Genomic DNA, 15,738 nt, shown 5'->3' on the forward strand with positions numbered 1-15,738 from the left:
TGGATTGAAGTGTTGTTTATGAAATCTTGCAGTTTGTCGTTTATTATCTGGAGTCTCAGTCAGGTATCAGTTTCTAGCTGTGTCGATATGATGAGTGATGTTAAGAATTGATAATCATATTTTATTATAATTTTATACTCTCATTATCTATTTTATATAAATAAATATGCTACTAATAATTGTTCTTATCTTTAATTACAGGTTAATGAAGAATAAATCTCAAACTCCAATATCTCAACAAAAAAACCTTGATTTGATGAAGAAATGAAGCCCATGAAGCCAAAGGAATTCTTTCAAATATTTAATGAAGAAATAAATCAAAGCCCAATGGAAAAATCAAGAGAAAATGCCAAAGCATAAATGTCAAAGCCCAAAAGTCCAAGCTAAAGCCAAAGATCCAAACCTAAAAGCCAAATATAAGAGGATCTGTGGACAGCACACAAGAGAAGGGCAGGCATCGATGCCTGCATCAATGCAGGCATCGATACCCTGGGCAGTTAGTTACGAATCTAAGACTGATTTTTGATGTTTTTAGATAATATTTTAATACAATGGCTCTCATTCACTGATGTTTACTATAAATAGGGGTAGAGAGTGAGGGTTTAGGGGGTGAAAATTTTGGTAACTCCTTTTGGAGAGGAGGGCTACTCTTAATTGAGAAGGCCTTTTAAATTTGTAATTTTTTGTTACAATTAATAATAATAATTTTTTCACCACTTTAAATATTTCTTCTCTTTGTTAGATGATGAAGATGGAGAGGAAAAATTATTTAGAGGTTTGCATTTCTTTTCTTTTTCTCTTTTATTTCTTTTTTACTATTTATTAGTTCAGATTTATTTCTATGTTTATAGTTAGATTTTATTTTCTTATTAAATAGCCAAGAGGCTAGACCCCTCTTGCCTTAGATTTATTTCATGCTTATAGAGTAGATTTATTTTTTTGCGTTTAATTCTTATAATTTATTCTGTAGTTTAGATTTTGTAATTTATTTTATAGTTAGATTTTAATTTCTTGCACTATTCACCTTGAGGCTAGAACCCTCTTGGGTTTAGTTTTTCTTTTTGTTTATTTTCATTTTGTTTGATTCGTCTTTAGGATAGAACCCTCTAGGGAATCACCCATTTCTAAGAAGTGAGTTCAATTTTAGATTACTCATATTTATAATTGAATCCACCATCTTTAATTTCTTGCATTTTTTTTTATTCTTGAATTTTATTTTTGATTTGTTTCTCAATTTTATTCATTCTTCTTTATTGCCTTATTGATCACATTTATTCTCAAGTACATTGATCTACACACTATCACTCTCATTATCTCTCCACAATCACATTCACTCATCACTCCTTTTTATCACGCACATAACATAAGAACTGATTTTATATTTTCCCCTACAAAAACATCTTCCTCGTGGGATCAATATCTTTATACTATAACTTGACACGGTTGTGTATTTGTAACCTTTTTGGTACATGTTTATGCCACATCAAGTTTTTGGCGTCGTTGCCGAGGAAGGAGCTTAAGTAGGTTTTAATTATTTTGGTTTTTTTAACTTGTGTGTTTTTTGTGAAGGAAACGCTTGGAGCTTGAAGATCGCGGATTGGAGAATTAGGATTTGAAGATTTGCTTTCGGGTAAGTCCTCTTTCTAGTTTTTAATTCCACCCTTTAGCTACTTCTTCACATTTAGAGACAATTAGGACTTTAAAAAAAGATTTTATTTTTGTTGACTATAATAAAATTCATCCTCCACTTTGATATTTACTAACAAGATAATAAATTCAAACATATTCCCCTCTTCTCATTTGTTTGATTGTTAACCCTAATTAAAAAAAGAGATTTTTCTTTTCCATCCTTTTTAGTTGCTTTTAATTCATAGGGTTGCATTTCATATTGATAGTAGGAATTCACCAAGTGATTTGAGCATCTTGATTTGGCACATACTTAAAAATATTTTTAAGGGCAAAACCCCATAATCAAGATAAGGTGAGGGATTTCATCACCCTTTCCTTAGCCCAAAAATCACTAATTCCTCACTTCACAAACTCAAGCCTAATAAAACTCATTAGACGTTGGCCCCTAAGGATTCAAGCTTAATAAGGAATAAAAAATTCTTAAGTGAACCGATTTAAGTTTTCTCAGATTAGTTGGTGTCTAAGGTAAGGTTTAGGGGTTGCGTTAAGCGCTCCGTAAGGAACGAGGTACTTAATTGATCTCTGATCTCCCTCTAGTACTATCCTTACCTGGCTAACTACCAGGGTAAAACTTTAATCTTTTTACTATAGGAGTTTTTGGTTAGGAGCTGGTCTAGTTGAGTTAGGCTAAACCCTAGAATTAAAGTGATTGAAAAGTAATTGCTTTGATTTGTTTTAGTTAGGTTTTCTTTTTCATAAAAAAAACTAATTTTTTTCCTTTTTTCTCTTTCTTTATAAAAAAATATATAAAAAGAAATAGTTTTGGTGTATGCAACAGTGAATTAGGGATAATACCTGTCGATTAATTCGCTTTGAACCAATCATAGAAATGGAGCATCCTAATCCACTTGTTCTTCATGATATGTGTTATCCCATTAGGAATGCAACCCTTCGTGCATTAGGCTCCCCGAAACAAATGGAATAAATTTTGAGCTTAGACCGCAATACATAAACATGCTTCCCAAATTCCTTGGTAATGAAACAGAAGATACATATATTTTTATTTTGGAATTTGTGGTAATGAAACAGAAGATACATATATTTTTATTTTGGAATTTGAGGAAGTGTGTATTATGATTAAAATAAAAGAATTAAATGAAGATGCGATCAAACTCAGATTTATTCCATTTACGACAAAGCAAAAAATGAATGTATAGCTTACCCATAAATTCCATCACTACGTGGGAGGAATTTATCACTGTTTTTCTTAAGAATTTTTTTCCTATCCATAAAACGGTGAAGCTAAGAAACAATATCATGAATTTTAAAATTGTCTCGGGAGAACCCTTTTGGAAGTATTTTGACCGATTTAAAGATCTTCTCATCCAATGTCCTCATCACGGTTTAGAAAAATGAAGATTGTGCTAAATAATTTATGAGGGATTAGATTATTCTGCAAAAACTTTCTTAGAATCAATGTGCCACGGGGATTTCATGAGGAAAAATACTGATGAAGCTTGGGAGTTTTTAGAGAGTCTTTCTGAAAAACAATGCAATGGGAACACTGTGATGATAGTGTTTCATCAGTTCCTCAATCTAAGTCTAGTGGTCTTTCCTTGGAGTCAAACATTGCTTCTGAAGCGAATATGGCGACGATTCTGCGAAGGTTAGAAGCTTTAGAAATTAAGGAACGAGCTCCAGCTCAAATCAATCATGTTTCTGCCTCAGGATGCCATAATTGTCAGTCTCCTACCCACGTTTCAGATGAATGCCCTCTCCTAGGAAACAACAATGCATTAAAATAGATGAATGCTGCATTCCAGCACCCTATAAATGATCCATTTTCTCCAGCCTATAATTCAGGGTGGAGAAATCATCCCAATTTTGCATGGAATCTAGGAAATTCTCCCAGAACTCAAAACTTCACTCCCGCTTTGACCCAACATTTTTCTAGGGGAAACACAGTTTCGTTCAATTCCCATTCATAATTTTAACAACCCAATCTGCCGTATCAAAATCAGTCTCCTCTTCATCAAGCTGTAATTCAGACTCATCACAATCCAGATCAGGATAAACGTCTCAATGTCTTGGAAAGGGGATTGGAAATCATAATTAAGACCTCCACTCAAACCACGAATATGTTGACTCAAACGTCTAGCACTCTGAATTCTTTCATGCAATCAACTGGACAAATGCTCAACTCCAACACTCAAGCTATAGCTAGATTAGAATCCCAACTTGGTCAACTAGCTAGTGCCGTGAGTGAAAGAGAGAAAGGAAAATTTCCGAGTCAACCCGTGGTCAACCCTAAGAACACAGGATGTCGGTCAGGTAGACAGGTCGATAATCAAGTGAGAACTCCTCCAAGTCAAACTCTTGATCCTGTACAAATTCCTTCTCCTTTTCCTTTTGATAAATCTATTCAACAATCACTCCCCTCAGATGACCAAGAACCTGAACCCGAACCTGAGCCTGCTTTTGATAGATTTAGACCGGTTGCTCCATTTCCAGATAGACTCTGGTCTAGGAAACACTCTCCTCAGGAGGAGAAGATCCTAGAAACATTCAAGCAGGTTAAGGTCAACATTCTTCTCTTAGATGTAATTGAACAAATTCCATCTTATGCTAAATTTTTAAAAGAATTGTGCACTAAGAAGAGGAGAATAAATGTTCCAAAGAAAGTCTTTTTAGCCGCCAATATCAGTGAAATGCTATCAAATCCCATACCTTTGAAACGTAAAGATCCAGGTTCCCCCATCATTTCATGTATCATTGGTAATACTCACATTGATAAGGCGCTTTTAGACTTAGGGGCCAGTGTCAATTTGCTTCCATATTCAGTCTATTAGCAATTAGGTCTAGGTGTACTAAATCCAACCAAATGCACCTTACAGTTGGCTGATAGATCTGTCAATGTCCCTATGGGTGAGTTAGAGGATGTTCTGATCAAGGTTAGAGGTTTTATTTTTCTAGTAGATTTTGTAGTCTTAGAAACACAGCCTGTTTTCAATCCCAAAGGACAGACATCTGTCATCTTAGGACGACCCTTCTTAGCCACCTCTAATGCTCTCATCAACTATAGAACTGGTCAAATGAAGCTGTCCTTTGGGAATTTAACTACTGATCTTAATATTTTTAATCCAGGAAACCAACCAAATAATCAGCCTCTAGAAATAAACTACATTCAGGAAAGATCAGAAGAAGAAAAAGAAGAAGAGTCTGATTTGAGTTTTGATGAAATTTTTGATGAAGAGTTAGAGTTTTTGGAAGAAGCAGATCAGGTCCTTGAGAATAATAAAACTGTGTTAAACATTTGCTGCTTTGAATTAAATTTTGAAGAACTCTTTCTTGATGAACTTAGATTCTTAGAGAATAATCAACAACCAAATTTTCAGAACTTCACAGAAGAATTGGTTATTAACTTCACAGTACAAGAGTCTAAGTTCATTAAGAAATATAAAATGCATGACACCAATAATACCTACCTTACTTTGTTGCAAGAATTACTAAACACCCCGAAATGCTTGGAAATTCACATTATTGATTATATTATTCTGAATTTATTTAAAATCTGGGAAATAATTTTCAACAGTAAGGTAGGATTCAATGTAGAACAGGAACTCTTCATGTTGAATATTTTATTCTACATTGTTTATTTTGTTTATTTTAAAATAATAAAAAGAATTTATTCTTCTCTCATTTGAGAGTTTCTTGTTCAGTTGTTAAAAAAAAGAAAAAAAGAAAAAATAATAATAAATTTTTGATTTCATCATCCTCAGACCAAAGGTAATTGCAGTTTTTTATCAGACGACCAAATGTAAGTGCTTCACTTCTTATCTGCTTTACTTCATGCATCATAGAGTTCGCATTGAGGACAATACAAAATTTAGGTGTGGGGGTGGGAATTAGTTATTTTCTCTCTTTATTTCACATTTTTAGTTACATTTTTGTTTTTTTCCTTTCCTTTTTCTTTAAAAAAAATTATAAAAATAGCATCACTTGTCAAATTGATGGAGTTATGTAATAATTGATTTATTTGATAAATTTGAAATTTTCTAATCCCTAGTTAGTTATTTACTTAAGTTCATCTTTTATGATAAATCTAAATAAATTTCTTAAGAAATGATTTTCAAAGTAGTATACTTTACTTAAGCCTTAACTTGGACTTTTATTTAAAATAATGAAATTTTTTACATGCTTAGCTTAGAGTTGAAAATAATTTTTCAAAGTGTCTTGATGTAAATATTTTTCAAAATATATATACATATACAAAAAAAATATTTGCAAAAGAAGAGTGCGAAAAATGGGCACCAAAAAGGAAAAAAAATCTTGAATTCTAGGTGATTCTATATTATAAAGCCTAAGCTGACCGAGTAATTAAGCCTAAAGAGTATTTCCATACTTAATGACCTAAGCCCAATTGAGTTGGGATCCATTGGCCTAAAACTCGTTAAAAGGTCACTTAGAAAGCCCGTTAAAGTCGAAAAAAATCACCAAGGATGAAAGAGTTAAAAAAAATTTAAAAAAATAATAAATGTTTTATAGTTATATATATGGTCTTGGAAAATATTTTAGATCAAGAAACTTAAAAATTATTTAAAACAAAGAGTTAGCATGTTCTTTTCAAAACTTTTAAATTAAATTTCTAAGTTTGGCTTGGTTTTATATTGCTACAATGAGAAGATTTTTTTGAAAATATACCTTAGAGTTATATATAAAAATGTTTTCTTGAGTGATAACTAGCTTCAATTAGATTGTCTAAAGTTATCAAGTGAATTTAGTTATTTATTGACTTCTTTAATTTGGCAAATTGACCGAATTTTGTGGGTATATTCACTGCAAACCCTCACGAGACTACAACTCATCCACTAGGGTAACCTAGGGGTTTAAAGGCTTGTTGTATGCGCTAAATACAATCGCGATTGCTGCGAAAGTGAGTTAGGATTTCTTTCATTTTTTTTCTTTGCTAGAGGACTAGCAAAAGTTTAGGTATAGGGGTATTTGATAATCATATTTTATTACAATTTTATACCCTCATTATCTATTTTATATGAATAAATATGCTACTAATAATTGTTCTTATCTTTAATTACAGGTTAATGAAGAATAAATCTCAAACTCCAATCTCTCAACAAAAAGCCATTGATCTAATGAAGAAATGAAGCCCATGAAGCCAAAGGAATTCTTTTAAATATTTAATGAAGAAATAAATCAAAGCCCAGTGAAAAATCAAGAGAAAATGCCAAAGCCCCAAAGGTAAAAGCCAAAAGTCCAAGCTAAAGCCATCCAATGGCTCTCATTCACTGATGTTTACTATAAATAGGGGTAGAGAGTGAGGGGTTAGAGGTGTGAAAATTTTTGTAACTCCTTTTGGAGAGGAGGGTTACTCTTAATTGAGAAGGCCTTCTAAATTTGTAACTTTTTATTACAATTAATAATAATAATTTTTTCACCACTTTAAATATTTTTTCTCTTTGTTGGATGATGAAGATGGAGAGGAAGAATTGTTTAGAGGTTTGCATTTCTTTTCTTTTTCTCTTTTATTTCTTTTTTATTGCTTATTAGTTTAGATTTATTTCTATGCTTATAGTTAGATTTTATTTTCTTGTTAAATAGCCAAGAGGCTAGAACCCTCTTGCCTTAGATTTATTTCATGCTTATAGAGTAGATTTATTTTCTTGCATTTAATTCTTATAATTTATTCTGTAATTTAGATTTTGCAATTTATTTTATAGTTAGATTTTAATTTCTTGCACTATTCACATTGAGGCTAGAACCCTCTTGGGTTTAGTTTTTCTTTTTGTTTATTTTTATTTTGTTTGATTCGCCTTTAGGCTAGAACCCTCTAGGGAATCACCATTTTCTAATAAGTGGGTTCAATTTTAGATTACCCATATCTATAATTGAATCCACCATCTTTAATTTCTTGTATTTTCTTTTATTCTTGAATTTTATTTTTGATTTGTTTCTCAATTTTATTCATTCTTCTTTCTTGCCTTATTGATCACATTTATTCTCAAACACATTGATCTACACACTATCACTCTCATTATCTCTCCACAATCACATTCACTCATCACTCCTTTTTGTCACGCACACAACATAAAAACCGATTTTATATTTTCTCCAACAAAAACAACTTACTCGTGGGATCGATATCTTTATACTATAACTTGACACGGTTGTGCGCTTGCAACCTTCTTGGTACATGTTTATGCCGCATCAGATGTTAAGAAGTGTATTTCATGAAATCACTTTCGTTCAACTTGCTGTATAGGTGAAATTTGCATATAGATGCATGCACTAGACCCTCTCTCTATTTTGGCCTATGTTACGAAACGCGAAAAGAAATGTAAAGGTCTGGGGGAAAATTTGCATATAGGTAATGATAAGTGTATGTTTCATGAAGGTTAGTAATGATGCTTAGTTATGTTTGGGATTTATTCTTGGGTTTGTCAGATTGTGATTGTGTTTTTATTTTTAATTCGAGTAATTTGGTACATGTTTGATCATTAGTATAATTATACTAGGAGAATGTGAATATAGAAAATTTGAAGATGGTAAATTGATCTTTTCCTACAACTTGTTGGAAATTATGGATAATATCGGCATCTGAAGTTTGCATCCAGTTATGTGATTAATGTGCACTATTAGTATTTCCATTTAAAATTCTAATTGGCTAATATGCTTAATAATTATACATGGGAGGATTTGTCATAGATTATTTGCACTTCAGTACTCCAATGTTTCACTCTTTTTCACTTTGATATTCAAAAGTCCTATTTTGACAATTTGATACATTCAAACTATTAGAAAGTTGTCTTTATTGCTAGAGATATAGCTCATTTAGTGTACTCATTCCGTAAGACTTCTGAATAGCTCCTTTGTGCATTGATGTTTATGAATTAATTCACTCCAACACTATAAATTGGTCCTCAGTACCTTGGACTTTCATTCACTTGTATGATATTGTTGTTCCATTAACATATTCGTATGTAGTCGTTGTTGCCTTTCACTCAAGAAAAACTCTCGCAGTAGCAAGAACACACACAAGGGACACTTGAGTTGGGCTGTCAAAATGATACAGCTTCCTCTGTCTTCTTCACATCTATTTATTTGCAAAAGTAAAACTGAAAAACAAAACAACTTCCACAAGCTACGCCACTACCCCCATGAGAACCTCTAACAGATTCCACTACCCCATGAGACCTATTCTTAAGGCACGCAATTTAAACATGGGTTTAAAACTAACAAGGACCCAGTCTTTTAGGCATGCTTATTTGAACTACCCACTAGATTATCTAACAATCTCCCCCTTAATCTAGTTGGTGTGGACGTTTACGATACCGATCTTAGAGCGTAGATCCTGGAACTTGATCCAGCCGAGGGACTTCGTCAACATGTCCGCCAGCTGGTCATCAGTATGGATGTATTCGACGGCGACTCTGCCGTCTTTGACGCACTCCCTGATAAAATGGTAGCGGGTCTCGATATGTTTGCTGCGGTCATGGAAGACTGGATTTTTGCAGAGTTGTATCGCAGACTTGTTGTCCACGCGCAGATCGACGATGCCAGCCTCCTTCCCGAATAAGTTTCCAAGCAAACGTCCAAGCCAAATACCATGGCAAGCAGCAGTGGTGGCGGCGATGTATTCCGCCTCACATGATGACAAAGCGACTACCTTCTGCTTCAATGATTGCCAACTCACTGGACTTTGCCCGAGGAAGAAAAACACACCGGTTGTGCTTTTCCTGTCATCAACATCGCCGCCCATATCGGCATCGCTGTAGCCAACTAGCTTCGGCTCTCCGGTGCTCTTGATGTATCGGCAACCATAAGTCAAGGTCCCGGCGATGTAGCGCAGCAAGTGCTTCACAGCACTCATGTGTTCTGTTGTGGGTGCTTCCAAGAAACGACTAACATACCCTACGGCGAATGCGATGTCCGGCCGCGTATGTACGAGGTACCGCAAGCTTCCGACGATGCTCCGGTACAAAGTGGCGTCGACGGTCGGGTTCGAGCTTCCTTTGCTCAATTTCAAACGCGCCTCCATCGGCACATGGACAGGGTTACACCCTGTCATGCCGGCCTTGTCAAGCAATTTGGTCGCATACGCCGCTTGGCAGAGTGTGATCTCCCCGGCGGCTTGCTTCACTTCGATTCCGAGGTAGTAGCTGAGCAATCCAAGGTCGCTCATCTCAAATTTAGATTTCATCTCCTCCTTGAAGCGTCCAATTTCCCCGGCGTGAGCTCCGGTGACTATGAGATCGTCAACGTATACTCCAAGTAGTAGTCGACCATCCCCGGCTCCGCGCGTGTACACCGCATGCTCGGAAGCGTGCTGTTGAAACCCAAGTGACAACAGTGTGTCATCGAGCTTGGCGTTCCAAGCGCGTGGAGCTTGACGCAGCCCGTACAGTGCCTTGTGAAGGCGCATCACCTTGTGCTCTTCTCCGTTGCGGGCGAAACCTGGAGGCTGCGATACGTACACTTCTTCATTGAGGTCGCCGTTCAGAAAAGCCGACTTCACGTCGAGATGGTGCACCTGCCAACCCGTATTCGCCGCCACAGCAAGTATAACCCGTACTGAGTCTAGGCGTGCCACCGGCGCAAAAACTTCATCAAAGTCGATGCCGGCGCGTTGGACATAGCCCTTTGCTACGAGCCGAGCCTTGTGCTTGACCACCTCCCCGGAGCTATTTCTTTTCAACTTGAATACCCACTTCAATCCAATTGGGCGCTTTCCTGCAGGTAGATTGGTTAGCGACCAAGTTTGGTTCTCATGAATTGATGCCAACTCTTCCAACATAGCCTTCCGCCAGCATGGGTGACGTTCGGCATCGGTGAACGAAGTCGGCTCCTCCCCTTCCGCAAGGAACAAAGCGTCAGCATCTCCCTCGACCTCCTCGGTGTCGGCATAGATGCTGTCCAAGGTGCGGTACCGCCGTGGCGCTTCTCCTCCCATCAAATCAGCATCCGGCGTTGTGTTTGTCGGTGGGGAGACAAAAGCTGGTGTTCTATGAGCAGGGGTCACATGAGTTGGTGTCCTCTGCTCCTGTGCATTTGGTGTAGTTGTTCCATGCGTTGCATCTCCCCCATGCCTTGGTTCCCCATGCGTTGGTTCCTGTTGCGTTGGTTCCCCATGCGTTGGTTCCTGTTGCATCTCCCCCGAGCGCCGGTGCACTTTGGCTGCAGGAGCTATCTCCGATGTTGTGTACTCGATCTCGAACGACTCTTGCGCCGAAGAATCATCTCCCCAGTCCCAGCTTGCTGCCTCGTCGAAGACAGCGTCCCTCGTGATGTGGACGCGTCTTGCCACCGGATCGTACACCCGATATGCCTTGGACCCAAGTTCGTAGCCGATGAAGACGGTGCGAATGCTCCGGTCTTCCAGTTTCCTCAAGTTTGGCCTCATTACCTTGATGTGCGCCACACATCCGAAGGTGCGGAGGAAGCTTACTGCCGGCTTCTCTTTGTGCCACGCCTCATACGGCGTCATGCCGTTCACGCTCCGTGTCGGCGAGCGATTGAGGAGGTAGACCGCGGTGTTAACCGCCTCCCCCCAAAACTCCTTCGGCATGCCCTTTGCCTTCAACAAGCACCTCGCCATGGAGACCACCGATTGATTTCGCCGCTCGACGACGCCGTTTTGTTGGGGTGAGTACGGTGCCGTCAATTGTCGGTGTACGCCGTGATTGGCGCAATACTCCCCGAATTCCACCGAAGTGAACTCGCCACCCCGATCGGTACGAAGCGCGCGTAGCTTTCTTCCGGTCTCGACCTCCACGCTTGCCTGGAACCTTTTGATTGCTGCCGGCGCCTCATCTTTGCTTGATAGCAACATAACCCACATGTAGCGGGTCTTATCATCAACAAGCAACAAGAAATAACTCTTCTTACCATGGGTTGGTGGCGAAATGGGACCACACAGGTCGCCATGGACGAGATCGAGTCGATTGCGGGCGCGGTAGTTAGCTTCTTGCGGAAACGGTGTACGCCGCTGCTTGCCGATCAAACACCCATCGCAGAGTTGATCGACGTGCTCGATTTGTGGCATGCCGCGCACCATGTCTCCCTGCACAAGCTTGCGCAGAGACTCGAAGTTGAGATGCCCATACCGTGCGTGCCAGAGCCAGGTGTCTTCGCCGGTAGAAGCCGCCAAGCACACCGGCCGTGTGACTTGTAGCTTGATGGTGTACAGCCGGTTGAGTGTCCTCGCGACCTTTACGATCAGTTGCCGTCGCCGATCCCGAACTAGCATCATCCCGTCCTCGATCTGAGTTGAGCACCCGACCTCATCGAGCTGCCCGACTGAGATGATGGAGCTGCGCAGGCGAGGGATGAAGTAGACATAGGTGAGGACTCGATGCCGTCCGCCGTGTGCCGTGAAGAGCACTGTGCCGCGCCCTCGAATCTCAACCACCGAGCCATCTCCGAATTTCACCGTCCCTTTGACGTTGCGGTTTAGCTCGGAGAAAACAGTGACATCTCCGGTCATATGGTTGGATGCGCCAGTATCTAGGTACCACACGGGCTCCTTCTGATCTCCTTCTTCACCAAGGTTAACCTCGATGCGCTCCTCAACGAGGTGTACCGTGTCGTCGCGGCGTTCTGGCTCAAGACTTGTGTCTGTGAGCGATGTCACCTGTGCCGTAAGCAGCGCAGGTTCTTCGTCCTCGAATTGAATGAGGTGGGCCATCTCATCTCGTTTCTTCATCCTGCATTCACGAGCCCAGTGTCCCTTCTTGTTGCAGTACCGGCAGCGATCGTTCTTGATGTCGCGCCTGCCATTCTGCTGGTCTCTATCGCTGTCGTCCCTCACAGTGTTATTTCCACGGTCACCTTGCCACTTGACACGCGGCTTGCTGGACGAGCCCCCCTGTTCGCGCCATGCCATGCGCGCACGCAACTCTTCCTCCGTGAGCAAGAGTTTGCTGCCGCTCTCCTCCTCTGCATCGAGCTCGAAGCGCTCCTCCGCCGCTTTGAACCTCCCGGTTAGCTCCTCCATTGACATGGTGTTCAGGTCCACCATGCTGTCAATAGACATCGCCAGCTGCGAATAACGCTTAGGTATGATGCGTAGGAATTTTTGCATAACCTGTACCTCCTTTATCTCATCACCGAGAATCGACAGGTTGTTGACGATGCCGGTTAGGCGCATTGCCAGCTCGTCGATGGATTCTCCAGGCTTGTGCTTCAATCTCTCGAGGTCGCTGCGCAATGTTTGCTTCTTTGCTTCACGAACCCGCTCCGAGCCCAAATGAATGGTCTTGATGGTGTTCCATGCCTCCTGCGCCGTCTTCTTTACCGCGAGCGTTGCCAGCATTTCGGGTGGAACGGAGCGCAGGATCAACTCCAGCGCCGAACGATCATTTCGGTAGCCGATCTCGTCCTTCAGATCTTCTTCGCCTTCGATTGCCCGCCACAGGCCTCTCGCCTGCAGGCCGACCTGCAGCAGCAGGACCCACTCGTTGTAGTTTGATCTTGTCAGGGTGGGGAAGACTTTGGGCCCGACCACAGCAGGAACCGTTCGTGTCGCCGTCAGCTCGTAGCCGCTTCCACCCGCCTTGTTCTTCCCGTCGCCACCAACTTGCTTATCGTCCGCCATCGCAGGAAACGAGTACGCTGATCGGGCTCTGATACCAAATGTTGCCTTTCACTCAAGAAAAACTCTCGCAGTAGCAAGAACACACACAAGGGACACTTGAGTTGGGCTGTCAAAATGATACAGCTTCCTCTGTCTTCTTCACATCTATTTATTTGCAAAAGTAAAACTGAAAAACAAAACAACTTCCACAAGCTACGCCACTACCCCCATGAGAACCTCTAACAGATTCCACTACCCCATGAGACCTATTCTTAAGGCACGCAATTTAAACATGGGTTTAAAACTAACAAGGACCCAGTCTTTTAGGCATGCTTATTTGAACTACCCACTAGATTATCTAACAGTCGTGGCACATATGTTTGTATGAATGAGTTAATTTATTGATCAACAGTAAATTTATCACAAATCATGAGAAGTGCGTCTTTCCTTTGATGTTACTAATGTCGCGATTTCCCCAACATCTCAGCAGCGAGTGCATATAGGTAATGATAATTGTTGTTTCATTTTATGTTTGTGGATGTGGAAGTGCATTGATTGTTTTGGTTTTTGTTTTTGTTTTACTGCAGGTTTCATTTAGAACAAATCCTGAAGATCCTATGTATTGATCGTCTTTACGACATAGCTCTCGTAACAAGTGGCTTCAATGTGAGTAATCTTGCATTGTTTATTAGCCATTTATCTTGTAGTCATGTAAAGTGCTCTAGATGTGAATGTAAGCAACATTGATCATGATAGCAGTAAGTGACTGTTTAAGTCAAGTGAGACATTTAAGTCAGTTGTAGCTGTTTATTTCGCATTTACAACTACGGTTGTGAACTTAAATTTAAACATTGTGCAAAAGGTAACTTCTGTCTTATTGTTGATGCTCTCTAATGGTTGATATCTGCTTCAACTTGCAGCAATGGAATCACGCAGAGATGAAAGGGAAGATTTATGAGATGATACGTGCAGTGCTATGAAGCAAACATATAGCTTCATCTTCAAATGTTTTTTTTTTATTTTTAATGCACTGAAGAGTTTTTTTATTTGTAATAGTACTCTATTTTTTCATCTCGTGTACTCTTATGTTATTCATATCGTGTTATGGATGGACTTGGTATTGCTAGTGTATTTGTTGTAAATATTCGGATAATATACATTTTAACTGAAATGGATATTGGCTTAGTTATAGTTGGATGTGTATATTAGACTGGATTGTTGGATGTGTATTTTGTATTGAATTGTTGGATGTGTGTATTGGATATGAATATTAATTATATTTGATTGGATGTGTATATTAAATATACAGGAATTATGTATTTATGTGCATATCGTGAATGTAATGTAATGCATAAGAAATTAACATTTTAAAAAATAATTTTGCCAAAAAAAGAGCAACCTAGATGGAAGTTCTGTCTAGGTTAAAGCAACCTAGATGTAAATTTCGTCTAGGCTACAACCTAGATGGAAATTTTGTCTAGGTAGCAACCTAGACGGAGGTAGCAACCTAGACGGAATATCCTCTACTGTCTAGGTTGTTTTCTGTCAAGTTTGAGAAACCTAGACGGAATCCGTCTAGTTTGCTTTTCTAGATGGATTTCCGTCTAAGTTGATCAACCTAGACGGAAATCTAAGCAACCTCTAAACGGATTTTTTCGTCTAGGTTGCGTGTTTTTTTACTTGTGTGTGTGTATTTAAACTTATGTCAACTTAAGTGGACCATCTACAAAAGTTTCTATCCATTGATGATATATTCATATCTTGCATGGATCCCTAGGTATCATCAATTGATAGAAACTTTGATGGATGATCCACTTAAGTTGACATAAGGTTTCTCTCCCTCCTCTCTCTCTCTCTCTATCTCTCCTCTCTCTCATATTAATATATATATATAATAATGCATAACTTATATAATACAAACACGAATAACTATATTATGTGTTGTGTGTGTGGCCCCACGGTCAGTTCCAAAAAATCTGCTGTGTGTGCATGTGTGTGTGTGGTGTGTGTGTGTGTGTGTGTGTGTGCGCGCGCGAGTATAGAAACTTTGGTGGATAAATGCCTCTTGTCCACTTTAAGTTGACAATAAGTCTCACCTCCTCTCTCTCTCTCTCTCTCTCCTCTAATATATATATATATAGTATATATATAGGTTTTATATTATATATATATATATATATATATATATATATATATATATATATATTACTATTATATATATATGGAGGAGGTTCTAATAAAAACCTAGAGAACTAAAAACCAATCCTAACCCTCCAATCTATCTAATCCAATGGCCTACATTTCGATGGCAGAATTGTAAATATAGACAAATTTAATACACATCATTAATGTGAAAAGGGTAAAATTGGAACAATTAATTACATAGTTCTCCATTTCCCCATGCAACTCTCTCTCTCTCCAAAATCACAGAAGCTCTTTCCTCTCACGTTCTCCTCTCTCTCTCTCTCCTCCATTTCCCAAAAGCTTGAACCAACCCCCTCTCTCTTCCTCTCTCTCACCAC

The sequence above is a fragment of the Asparagus officinalis genome, chromosome 7, assembly GCF_001876935.1.
Source record: "Asparagus officinalis chromosome 7, Aspof.V1, whole genome shotgun sequence".
Classification (NCBI taxonomy): Eukaryota; Viridiplantae; Streptophyta; class Magnoliopsida; order Asparagales; family Asparagaceae; genus Asparagus; species Asparagus officinalis.